Genomic DNA, 11,770 nt, shown 5'->3' on the forward strand with positions numbered 1-11,770 from the left:
AGTTTTTCTGTATTTTTTACAAAATTATACCACAGCTGCCAAAATTATTTTGTTAAAACTACAGATTTTTTTTATTTTTTTATTTATTTATTTATTTTTTACAGTGTAGAGCTGCATAATTCTGGATAAATTGAGAAACACGATTTAGTTATTTTTTTTTTTTTTCAAATAGAGATCATGATTCTCCCACGATTCTGAAAAGACAACCCAACAAAATAACATGTTATTTACTAGGAGTTCTGGCAAAATGTTAATTGCTGCAGTCTACTTAAAATGTTTAAATAATTTGAATGAATTGTTGATCTTATTGAGTGAATGATTCAATGACTCACTCATTAAGACTTCACTTGTATCATTACTGGATGAATCAGTGTTTCTGAAACTCTTGAATGAATGATTCAATGACAAATTAATTTTTTAACTTCACTTGTTGCCACCTACTGGTGTAACAGTGTAATCGATAAAATCATTATTTGAAGCGCCAACTTACTTTCAAAAGGTTATTTGCTCTATTTTGATAGTTTCCGTGTTGAGACATGAGTGTTTATATCAAAACTATAAACTTTAATCTCACTACTTCTGTGAAAATTTAAATATTTGTAACACATAAATAACGTTACTGTGTGGTTTAAAAGACTGTTTGTGAAGCGCAAAAGCAGATCTGAATGTTCCGCTGTGATTTTGTCAAAAGTTTAGAGACGGCCAAATCATTGTCATTTAGGAATGAGATGGTGTGGGTGTTTGAATCGAGATCACAATCATTTAACGATTAATTGTGCAGCTCTAATAATTATTTAACTGTTGGACGACTAGACAATTCGACCATTGTGACCCATCACAATCATTTACAATTATTCATATAGCAAAAGCTTTTACTCAAGCAGCTTGATTATACAATACTGGAAATGTACCAAATGTCAATTAAGTGCATGTACAAAACCACAACAATCATGAAAGCTCTTTTTCATTTCGTATAACGAAATACATCACGGTGCTGGACACTAGAGATGATCATTGCTGTGATGTTTAATGACTTTATCAAACTCACAAGACACACCATACAGCCTCTGGGCTGTACATACAAGCACAGACCAATTCTCTAGATCATTAGATCATTAACTCTAATTAGATTCAAAAGTTACTTAAGTGGAAAAATAAAAGCACACACTATATGATGACTGGGCGATATCAGCAAACCAGTGGACTTTTCTCTGTTGACTTTGCAATGTCTAGTGATCGTTCATGATATGCTGACTTTTGAATTTCACTTCTAGATGCAAAGTTATAAATTAATCATCCGGCATGTTCAATCTAAACAGTTCATTTAGAAAAGTTATAAAATAAATAAAAAGGCATTGAACATTACGTATATGCATGCAAAACTTCATAAAAGTGATAAAAAGGAATGAAATTTGAAGTTAAACTAGCCACATCCACATCTTAGAAAACATTTTGCAGAAACATTTTATTTAAAACTAAATTCTGTTTGGTCAATTAAAATTATAGAATGACCACCAATTGTTAAAATAGCAATTATAGTTAGCTATAATAGTCAATATTAGACATTTAAAAATGCATGTTTCAATGCATATTTAAAGAAATGATTGGTGGCAAGTCCATTGAGCTTACCTCAAAGTGCTTACTGCAGAGAAGCCGCCGCTGACATCTTAGTGTAAAGCCAACAGCCACTGTGTACAGAACACCAGAGAGAGAAAGACAGAGTCAGAGAACTTCTAAAGCACTATATATCTGAAGAATTGCCCTCACACACTCAAACTCTAGTACTGATGGGTCAAACGCTTCCTCTGCTGGATTAGGTTACCTCCCCTAAACCTCTGACAGCCTGCCATGTGACCACTGCTCAACAGTGAGTCAGCTGTGACACACACACACACACTCACATCTTCACATATACAGTACACACTCACAACATCTCAAACGTTCACCATAACAAGGGCACTTGTTACACAACACGCTTTCTTTACATCAACTTATGTTGAAGTAAACAGCACTGACAGTATAATATGACCAAACAAATTACTCACCAAAAGATGTTGTTGAAACAAAAAAAGTGCTTTTATTTGATATTCTTGAATAAAATTTAAACAGATGTTGAATTGAACCTTGACAACAGTGATTTTATTACCGATAAGGCATTTTTTGTTTATGCATGATGACCAAAAAAATATGCAGAACTGATTTTTATTGTTTTAATTCTGCTTTTTGACACAATAATGACTAATATGGAAGCTTGTTTCCGTCTTTTTTCCCCTCACAATTGGATATCTCTTTATGGCCCGGTTTCACAGACAGGGCTTAGACTAAGCTAGCTTTTTCTTTTCATTTTTTTTTCCACTGACTGGCGCCTCGATTTTTTAACAGCAAAACCTTTCTGTGAACCATCCCTAAAAGTGTGCCAGACCCTCTTATAGAGTCATGTTTTCATTTCCTTTAATAAATTGCGCAACTTTAGAACAAAATATCAGTTGGACACATGTGTACAAAACATCGAAGTTGCACTAAAACCTGAAAGTCAAGCACTGAAGTTGCCTTATATGTCTGCAAGTATTTGTTTGAACCTACAGCCAAATGCTAGTGTGTGTGTGTGTGTCTGAGTGTACCAGCATGAGTATGTGTCAGTGGGAGTCACATGGTCTTGGATCAGCCAAAAGGCCGCCGAGAATTAAAACTTTAGTCTGCTTCAAAGCTTGGGGTTTTCCTCAATCCCAAAAAAAGCTTCAGGAACTTGGACTGGTCAGTGACCTTTATGGAGTGCATATTTTAAGGCCAAAACACAATGTTATAAGTGGTACCACAGGGTTCTGTGCACAAGACAAGCCCATACAAAATCCAATGTCCACAAAGAGAATTCCTCAATGATTCTGACTGGTTACGGCTCCATCATAGTTGGAAGAGTCTGCTGATAATAGGTTTCAATACTCCATAAAGGTTTGGCTATGTCATTTACACAGGTGTGTCATAAATATGACGAACAGAAGGGTCTCCATTCACTCCATTAGTGCTACAACTCCCACGATACAGGGTGAGGCTAGATATGGAAGATCCACTGAACAACTAATGGAGCCACTTGAATGAGTGCCAAAAGATCTTGAGCAACAGTCCATCTGACTAATCTCTACTAGTATAACCCTACTAGACATTCTACAGTGACTTTTAAATGGTATCTATTGAACATACAACTAAAAAAACAGGGATGCACTGATATTAAAATGTCTACTAGTGTTAAGCCAATAATTATTTCCATGTTATGGCCATTAAAGCGGAACTCAGTAAGATTTGCGAAGCTCCCCCTACAGGTTCCTTCAGTGAATCACAATGTCGTAAATACTCCAAGCGCAGCTCTGGACTACAATGACTACAACGCTCACCAGCGCAGTAGTTTTGCAAATACAGTACAAGAAATCCTGATGGAGGTGGGTAATTTTCAAAATTGTCTTATAAAGTCATAATATATACATTGTTTTTGAATTACCATAAAGCATTTTGTCACTCTCGCGTGAACGTGAACATGAGGCGAGATTGTGTCGGGTTGGCGCAGCTCAACTTGCAAGTGCTGTTTTCTGGCGTAGATGTGCCAGAGGGGGTTAGTGCACGCCTCAAACACACCACTACAAGTCAATTAACCATCGGAAGGACTTAGAAAACTATTGTGTGAATACTTAGAAAAACTATGTGTGTCTAATATGAAGGTAAAAAAGTTACTTAGTTCTGCTTTAAAGTGTTAGTTCACCCAAAAATTCTGTCATTAATTATGCACTCTCATGTCGTTCCACACGGTTTTTGTTTTGTTTTTTGCACACAAAAAGCATTCTTGTTGCTTCATAAAATTACGATGTCTTTAGTACCTTTCTGGACCTTGAAAGTGGTGGTTAAATTGTTGTCTATGGAGGAGTCAGACAGCTCTTGGATTTCATAAAAAAATATCTTAATTTGTGTTCTGAAGATGAACGAAGGTCTTACAGGTGTGGAATGACATGAGAATGAGTAATTAATGACAGAATTTTCATTTTTGGGTGAACTAACCCTTTAACCGATAAACAGCTCATATTAAAATTCACTATTTTGTTGAAATAGATAAAAAATAAAAATAAAGTCAATCATTTTAATTTAGACATCGCAACAATATATTGTGTAGAGTATGAAAAATGGACATTCATCGTTCTTAAAGCTGCTGTCTGCGATTTTTGGCCCTCTAGCGGTTAATAAACAGAACTGCACGCTTCTTGCGGAGGAACATTGTAGCCGGAGCTACTTTTCTCCATGCATGTCTATGGCGAGTCACACAGTTACTGTGATCCTCTGCGGCGAGTCCTACCAGTCCGGTCTGAAATAGTCAGAATATAAACATATAACACTTAATATAAGTGTAGCATAATGATTCAGGATAAGACACAGTTTGGAAAATGGATTCATGTTGTATATTCTCATTAAATAATTTTTTTATAAATTGATAACTAAATGATCAAAAATATGAATATTATTATTTTTATGAATCAAATAATTATATAATAATTGTTATCATTATTTACATTTTTATTATTATTATTATTGTTCAAAATATTGAACCAGTATAGCGACCAATTTTTGAATAACACTCTACTTACAACTAAAAAACTAGAGTTGCGCCCCACTATACACTATGCACTTATACACTATGTACTTGTGCACTATGCACTCATCCATGTAGTGCGTGAATTGTATACGGTTATTTTGTCATTTAACAACGGAGTCCGATCCTCCCTTCCCCTCCACTACGTAATTAAAGCTGCGACAGTTGAGTGCACGAAGTGTCCAACATTCCACACTTCGTTTTTTCCGTTAATTTAGTGCATCATCCGGGTATTTAAAGTGCACTTTTTCTTTTTGGAATTTTCTGTGTGAACGCACTACTCGCACTATTTATACTTAAAAACGTCACAGAATAGTGCACAAGTACGCAAATTGGGACGCACCTTAGGAATATTCTGATATAAAAATTTTGGCTGATACTGATAAGCCAATAATTTGTCAAAAAATAAATAAATAAAATCACGCAGGGCATGCCTACTCTCAGACAGACCACCTGATGGATATTACATACAAAAAATGGCTGAAAAACCAGCAGTGGCAATCTTATTGGCTGGCTGAAACATACTTTCCAGCACATGGGATTTTATTAGTCCACAGGGAGTCTGTTTACAAGTTCCCAGGCCACTACAATTAGCACCTCAGAGGAATTACTAGTCACTGGATGTGCCAAAGTTTGTGAGGTTTGTGGTTACTATAAAAGATACTGATGAATGGGACAATATAAAAAGAAAGCAAGTGATGATATATTCATTGCTTATATTTAAATATGCTACAGTAATTGCATCGCAATTCAGCTTGAGACACTTTACTAGTAGCAAGCAAACATGATATATTTGTGCACACCAGCATGGGAGGTTCAATTAAGTTGGGATTGAAGTCTATGATTGCAAATGGCCATTATAAATGACTTCTTTAGATTTTCAGGCTTGGTCTTGACTTACATGACTGGGCTGCACGTTACATAATTTCCTGACACAACCACCAACCTTTGACACATCTACCTACAAGTCAACAAATTTAAAGTTCTGGTAGTAAAAACAAGCACACAATTCAGCAAGAAAAAGTGAGTAAAAACCTGCTGAAAACAGCATTTCCTTCTTAGTTTTCCTGTCACATTAACTTTTCATTGTCAGCAACTGCTCTGGTCGTGATAAACAGGGAAGTAAGTTCAAGCAAATGCACGAGCGTGTCAAAACATTGGGAAATGAAGAAAATCTATTGCCTAACCAAGCAGTGGCATGCATAATGCAAGATAACGTAGGCAAAACATCAAAATGCAGATGTCTCTCAGTTGCACGAAGAGAGACAACAACAACAACAACATCAAAAACCCCAGATAACGGAAGAAGATACTGCATTTCTCAACGGTTATTAAACATATCAAGCGAATTCACTTCTACAGTTGACTGTCCAATGCCCCAGTCACGGTTCGCAGTGCTCCGTAACCAGATTTCACAGCACCCTGGTACTTGGCCAGACTTGTCTTTGGCACAACAGTGTAAAGTTCTACATTGGGAATGTTTGAGAAACATCTCCATAGCCACAAACCGATAAACCACTAACACTGGGAAAGTGGATTAAAATGTAACTGAATTGAGAAGTTCCATAAACAAAGAGATAGTGGCAAATGGATGAATTCAACTGGGTTTCACTACTTGAGATTTATCCTAGAAATAAACTCACGCTCAATGAGCTAGCAACAACATCGGCTTGAAGCAACTGTTTTGGCACAAACACTTTGTAAACTTTCAACAGATTTAACAGCACGTGGTGGATCGTGATCCAGCCATAATCAAAACAATGCCATCGCAGGCTTTGCCAACATCTGGGTTAGAGTTATGAACTTCTGTAAGTAGTTACGTTTCATAAGTTGTTTCCTGAGGGCTCAGTTTTCAATTGCGTAGAACATGAGATCTAAATTAAACAAAACACTGGTGTAATTTCTTAAATTAACCTTATCATTAGTTTAAGGGACGCCCAAGACAAACTCAATTAATTCCCAGGATACTTTGGAAAAATAATAATATGCAATAGTGACTGTCAGCCAATACTTGGCCATTTTGAAGTTGATAATTGTGGCTGGTTGACCAATGAACAGAATATTTCAAGAGTGAATGATTTCAAACTAGGTTTATTATCATTAATTAAAACCATAAAAAAATGTTTCAACTATAGATGCCAAGGCGACATTTCTCATTTTTAATACAAATACAAATTAGGGCTCGCAAAATATCTTCCAGTGTCTTCCAGTCAGGCTAATAAAATGTATGACCGCCCTGCCCGATGGGCTTTCTTAAATATGAAATAAAATTCCTTCCTTGATTCGCATTGTTCACTTGAAAGCAGGCGTCCCTAATATAATCGCTGATAAAAAAAAAAGGTGAAAAGAATGCGCAGCTTTTTGGTTTCATGGACAAAATAATTTCCATGGCTGGAACATGATGAGGTAAACGAGACAATGTTCTGTCGGGTGTGTCGTCAATCACCCACACTCGATGAGTGCTTTAGTCATTTGTTCCATATTGTTCATACAAGTTCAGTTAGAACCAAATGCATATTTGTATTGATGATTGAAATTTGTTTCGACTCCTATCTAATTTTATACATTAAAAAAAAAAAAAAGTATTTTTTATTTTTTTTTATTCGGGCTAGTTAAATTAATTTTGGGCAACCAAAATCTGAAGAGTGCCTGCCCGAGGAGTTTGGAAATTTTGCGATCCCTGCAAATGACAAAAACACAACAGAGAAGTAGCGATGCCTAAAGTGTCTGAAGCGATATCTACAGTGAACAAACAATTTTTGACTCTAATCTAGATCACTGAATTGGCTGATCCTGTTCACAAAACCAATCTAAATTTGTTCATGAATCCTAACTCAATCCAGCTGAAAAGATTATCAATGAAAATGACTTAAATTTCAGCCTGTTTATCAAAAAAAGCTATATTATTTTCATGATGATTTCATGTCATTTTTGAATCTCGAAGGCATCAGTGCCCGTTCAGTGCAATATCATAGAAAACAACATGGAAATCAGTCATCAAATGTTCTTATGTGTGTTCCATGGAAGAAAAAAAAAAAACAGCATGAGGGTGAGTAAAGGATGACAAAATGTATATTTTTAGGTGAACAATTCATTTGACACAGTTCAGAGTTTGGCAACAGATTAAAGGGTTAGTTCACCCAAAAATGAAAATAATGTCATTTATTACTCACCCTCATGTCGTCCCACACCCGTAAGACCTTCGTTCATCCTCTGAACACAAATTAAGATATTTTTGTTGAAATCCAATGGCTCAGTGAGACCTGTATGGACACCAATGACATTTCCTCTCTCAAGATCCATTAATGTACTAAAAACATATTTAAATCAGTTCATGTGAGTACAGTGGCTCAATATTAATATTATAAAGTGACCAGAATATTTTTGGAGCACCAAAAAAAACAAAATAACGACTTATTTAGTGATGGCCGAACACTGCTTCAGGAAGCTTCGGAGCGTTATGAATCTTTTGTGTCAAATCATGATTTGGATCGCATGTCAAACCGCCAAACTGTTGAAATCACGTGACTTTGGCGCTCCGAACCGCTGATTCAACACGCTGATTCATTATGCTCCGAAGCTTCCTGAAGCAGTGTTTTGAAATTGGCCATCAGTCTTTTTTTTTTTTTTTGGCACACCAAAAATATTCTCGTCGCTTTCTAATATTAATATTGAACCACTGTACTCACACGAACCTATTTAAATATGTTTTTAGTACCTTTATGGATCTTGAGAGAGGAGATGTCATTGCTCCCTATGGAGGCCTCACGGAGCCAATGGATTTCAACTAAAATATCTTAATTTGAATTCCGAAGATTAACGAAGGACTTATGGGTGTAGAACGACATGAGGGTGAGTAATAAATGAAATTTATGTTAATTTTTGGGTGAACAAACCATTTAACTTTTTCCCCTGCCACTGTTGGAAAATTCTGACCCCCGCCAAATTATTCCCCCATAGCATTGTTAGGTTTAGGATTAGGTGTGGGGGAGGGGTTAGGATTAGGGGGAGGGTTAGCATTAGGCAATCAGGTAACAACTTCAATGAGGGGGGTAATAAATTGGCAGGGAATCGAAATTCGCCACAACACCGGCAATCCAGGTTTTCACTTTTAAATGGTAGATGGCGCTATTATGCATCTTCTCAGACATTATAAACAGCATATAAATCTAAACTGCCTAATGTTACCGAATGAAGTCAAACCAAGAAGGGGTATAGGACTGTGAAGCTTTCGGGGGCGCAATCTACTAGATCTATGTTTTGATCATCGTTCTGAATCTGATCAAAAACGCAATTTTTCTCAGCTTTTTTTTCTAAAATGTAGCTTTTTTAATGAAACTTACATTCAAGTGTTAATAAAGAATGCAAGAAGCTAGAATATATTTTTAGAGGCGATGTTCAGATATTCATATAACAAAATATGGTGGCCATGAAAATTTTGTGAAAACGATCAAAAACGCTGGCGACGGCTAGCAAATTGGAAGTGCCGCGCTACAATAAACGTGTTTACGAACGATTCTGATGTTGTGCAAGACAGAAACGACAGGAGCACAGGTGAAATTCAAACAGCGGTGCGCTAAGCTTATTTAATTATCACTTCAAGACTAAACAGCCCTGTTTAAAGGGTAAAAGGTGTTTTCTCTGCGCACCAGCAGGGGCTTCGCAGACTCAAGTTACCAACACACAAAAGCTCCGTCTGAGTTTCTCACACTCTTTGTGTTTAACTTGGAGCAGACAATCACATCTTTGTAACATGACAACAGTGAACAAACCCAACAAAGCAAGTTCTGACCAGAGGAACACTGTCATTCATACCTTGAGTCACACCAAAACAAACAATCACAATGAAATATCGAACCACCTCACGACAATGTGAGTACAATAACATATATCCTGGGAAACACAGTACTGTAAAAACCACATAGGAGCCCCTGATCAAGTGTTAGGTCACGCTACCCAAGGAGGACCTATTCACAAAAGAGCCATGTAAGATTTGTAATATCACCGTCTACGTGAGAACAACGGTTTTAAAAATATTTTTCAGGTGATTAGCGTCTCCAGCTGGGCACACAATTACAAAAACGCAATGCAGAACTTTTGAAAATAACCTTGACTCCTGCAGGAAAATAGCAGCCTACGATGTGTTTTTTTAAACGTAATCCAGAAGGGCTAAAGAAACTAGTTTCCAGCTGATCTGCTCTGGAATGCTAGCAGGAATAAAGCTCATTTCATTTCATCATTACTAGTATTTTTATTAGAGTCTAGAAACCAACCAGCAGGAGGTAAATCGGATGAAAACGTAAATCAAACAGATTTAATAAAGACAGAATTGCATCTTCCTCTAATAATGTTTAACTGCAAATAAGATGAATGAATAAATTAGCAGTTCAAAATTTACAAATGACATTCAATCTTCAATGCAATGCGGATTTGAAATCTTACTCATGCTCTGGTAAGCATATAAATAAAGAATGTAGTACAAAGATATTTCTTTCTTCGCTCTACGCAGCTGTAATCTGCACCGATTTACCTGGCATGCCTCTGGCATTATGCCTTAATCACACTGCAAAAACAAAGGCAAAATTGCACATTTAATGCTTGCAAATACTGGTCATTGCTTTGTTCCTCTAAGAAATCTGACTCCTTGATGGCTTTACGACACTGATCTGACCTAAATCCAGCTAACCCTCTGTAACAAGCACAAACCAACCACAGCAGCTTAATGCTTCAAGGTTTATAAACAATCTTATTTCCAAACTGATATTATAACTTCACTTTTCCTAGCAAAAATGATATTACTCAACTCAACCACAGGGTGAAATAAATTCTACCTGTTGCCTAAACATTAAAGGGTTAGTTCACCCAAAAATTTAAATTCTGTCATTTATTGCTCACCCTCATGTCGTTCCACACCTGTAAGACCTTCGTCAATCTTCAGAACACAAATTAAGATATTTTTGTTGAAATCCGATGGCTCAGTGAGGCCTGCATAGGGAGCAATGACATATTCCTTTGGCACACCAAAAATATTCTCGTCGCTTTATAATATTAATATTGAACCACTGTACTCACATGAACTGATTTAAATATGTTTTTAGTACATTAATGGATCTTGAGAGAGGAAATGTCATTGCTCCCTATGGAGGGCTCACTGAGCCATCAGATTTCAACAAAAATATCTTAATTTGTGTTCTGAAGATTAACGAAGGTCTTACGGGTGTGGAACAGCATGAGGGTAAGTAATAAATTACATTATTTTCATTTTTGGGTGAACTAACCCTTTAATTTGTTCATATATGTGTGTGTCAAAACAGAATATGTAATATATCAAAACATAAGCCAGTCAGTAAGTCAGCCTTGTTTTGTTTTACAGCGAAATATGGATATAAATATCTAGAAATATACATTTCCAGACTGTGTCTGTATTCAGCTGCTATATTTACATGTGAAGTCACGGGACGACTTGCTGCTTTAGTTCCCTTTCATTGGCGTTTCAGTGACTCTGAATATTTCCCCGTGGATGTCACGTGGCAGTGGGCTTTCAGTCCACTCGCTTTTGACAGCTGTCCAGCGACTAGACTGGTCAGAAATGAGCACACGAGGCGGAAGCTGACGGTTTGGTCATTACAGGACACCGTTTTCTCAGCCCATGTTCATTTAAGATTTCCCGGTTTCAAGTTATTTTACATGAGAGCTAACGCAAGCTAACTGACCATCCACGCCGACTCGCATGCACGCGAACCGGTCAGAAAATCAATTTTTTATAAACCCGGACACTTTTTACGTGGTAAATATGAACGGAATCCCTGATGTTACTCACAGTCTGTTCATATCTGAGTGTTTAAAACACTAAACATGTTTGAAATGTGTCCTACCTCAACCGATCTCCCCTCAGCTTTCACGGATGAGCCACATCTCATCTGACGCGCGCGCCTGCGTGTCATACATATTTCGATAGGGGATCACCTTCCCTTTTCAAAAAAAAAAAAAAAAAAAAAGTCTACAGGGTTTCATTTGCACAGTATGCATGCCTGCACAGGTCAAATGACAGATACGTGTGTCAAATGAATGAACCTAACCCAGCTTCTAGGAATTTCCTAAAAGCAACCTTTTGTTTTACTTTTACAACCGTATATGTGG

At 36.8% G+C, this 11,770-nt stretch overlaps 1 protein-coding gene across 4 annotated transcripts in view; it reads right to left on the minus strand.

Moving 5' to 3' along the window:
- The window catches only part of slc4a2b (solute carrier family 4 member 2b), a 46,138-nt gene extending 34,578 nt beyond the window's left edge, over positions 1–11,560 (minus strand). For 2 of the 4 annotated variants that reach the window (XM_067378672.1, XM_067378676.1), the window contains exons 1-2: positions 11,506–11,560; positions 1,630–1,688 (exon numbers count right to left, since the gene is read on the minus strand). The gene's annotated coding sequence lies outside the window, so the exon portion shown is untranslated. Of the gene's footprint in view, positions 1–1,629; positions 1,689–1,771; positions 1,788–11,073; positions 11,153–11,505 lie in introns of those variants that run through there. The other 2 variants (XM_067378673.1, XM_067378674.1) reach the window with 2 other exon arrangements.
- Positions 11,561–11,770: the final 210 nt, after the last annotated feature.

Source organism: Chanodichthys erythropterus, chromosome 23 (assembly GCF_024489055.1).
Source record: "Chanodichthys erythropterus isolate Z2021 chromosome 23, ASM2448905v1, whole genome shotgun sequence".
NCBI classification, from domain to species: domain Eukaryota; kingdom Metazoa; phylum Chordata; class Actinopteri; order Cypriniformes; family Xenocyprididae; genus Chanodichthys; species Chanodichthys erythropterus.